This window comes from Papio anubis, chromosome 19 (genome assembly GCF_008728515.1).
Source record: "Papio anubis isolate 15944 chromosome 19, Panubis1.0, whole genome shotgun sequence".
NCBI lineage: Eukaryota > Metazoa > Chordata > Mammalia > Primates > Cercopithecidae > Papio > Papio anubis.
This window is the reverse complement of record NC_044994.1, coordinates 14,432,863-14,434,427: the sequence shown is the minus strand read 5'-3', so window position 1 is coordinate 14,434,427 and position 1,565 is coordinate 14,432,863. Positions and strand designations below refer to the sequence as shown.

Sequence of the window (1,565 nt, the reverse complement as noted above, 5' to 3'; positions counted from 1 at the left end):
AAATACAAAAAATTAGCCAGGCATGGTTATGCACACCTGTAGTCCCAGCTACTTGGGAGGCTGAGGCAGGAGAAACGCTTGAACCCAGGAGGCGGAGGTTGCAGTGAGCCGAGATCGCAGCATTGCGCTCCAACCTGGGCGACAGAGCAACACTCCATCTCAAAAAAAATAAAAATAAACAAATAAATAAATAAAAATAAAGAGGCACACACACACAAAGAAAACATTTGTCTTAGTACCTAAAAATTATTTCTTGTTTTCTTCCTTTCTTCTTGTCAGATGGGTAAGTGCCAACATCACAGCAAGGTTTGAGGGTGGCACACCTCACGCATGTGTGTGAAAACCCAATTATCACACTTATAAACCACAAAAGATTGTAAAAATTATCACTCAACTATAAAAATATAACTTTACTCCTCTTTGTCTTAAAATAATAGTAATTTTAAAACGATGCTCAATTAGGTTTTCATCTCAGGAATGCAAAGAAATAAGATTGTCATGCATGCATGTCAGCAGTGAATGGATTTTGATTATTCACTCCTCAGAGGGCAGAACCTCTTTAGTGGGTCAGGAAAGCTTGATTATGACCTGACTGAAGTTAAGATGTGGGAAACTGCTTTCTTTTTCTCAGATTTCCTTTTCCCTGTGTCTGTGCCCTCAAATGCCTGGCTTTGCCCCTTTTCCCACTAGAGACATTATCTGTGCTGTTTTTTATTTTTTAAGTACATAGTATTAGTTGTTTTAAATTAGTAATAATAATAAAAGTGAGCCTTTATAAAGTGCTTACTATGTGGATGAAGTATTTATATGACCAACTTTTCTTACAGCAACCATAGGGAGAATTAAAAGCAGAGATTTTATATCGCAAAAGCAGGATTCTGTTGAAAACTTTAATGTTCTACGTGTGGTTGATATAATTAGGTCAGTCAAACTTTGTTGTTGTTTTTCTATCTGTGATAACAGAGAAAACGTGGATGTCACATTTAAAGGGTGACACAGGGTACTCCAGAGTACATCCTGAGGAAGTGATGGGATGGCAGAGTCTGGGGAACGAGGGCCTGGAGGACCAGTTAAAGGAAACAATGGTGTTTATACTAGAAAGAGAATGCTTCAAGGAAATGCAAGAACTGCTTTCAAACAGCCAACAAGACCGTTTGTGGAAAAAATTTCATTTATCCTGAGTAGATCAAAAGGACAAACCATAACCAATAAAGAAAATGTATATGATAGAATATTTTGCTTTTTCTTTTTTTTCTTTTTTCTTTTCTCCCCTGTGGGATCCAAATTGGATTTTTAAAAAGGGAAACTAGCAAATGATTCCAAGTCTCTGACATGGAGTGATTCATGGCCCCACGAACCATGAACTCCTTTCCGCAAACATCCATGAACATCAGCGCCTCGGAGAAGTGATTCCTAAGTAAAGCAAAACCTGTGCCAGATGATATCTCAAGACGATTCAAATCCAAGCTGCGATTAAGACATCCCCAAAATTACAGCCACTTTGACTTACTACACTTACAATTGAATATTGAAATATCTGGTTTATATATACCTTCAGGAATGCA

General features: G+C 37.6%; 1 non-coding gene across 1 annotated transcript; it reads right to left on the bottom strand.

Annotated features, from left to right (window-relative positions):
* Positions 1 to 273: 273 nt before the first annotated feature.
* On the bottom strand, positions 274 to 376 carry LOC116271543. Its single transcript, XR_004180170.1, has one exon. It is a non-coding gene; the product is annotated as a small nucleolar RNA U13 (small nucleolar RNA).
* Positions 377 to 1,565: the final 1,189 nt, after the last annotated feature.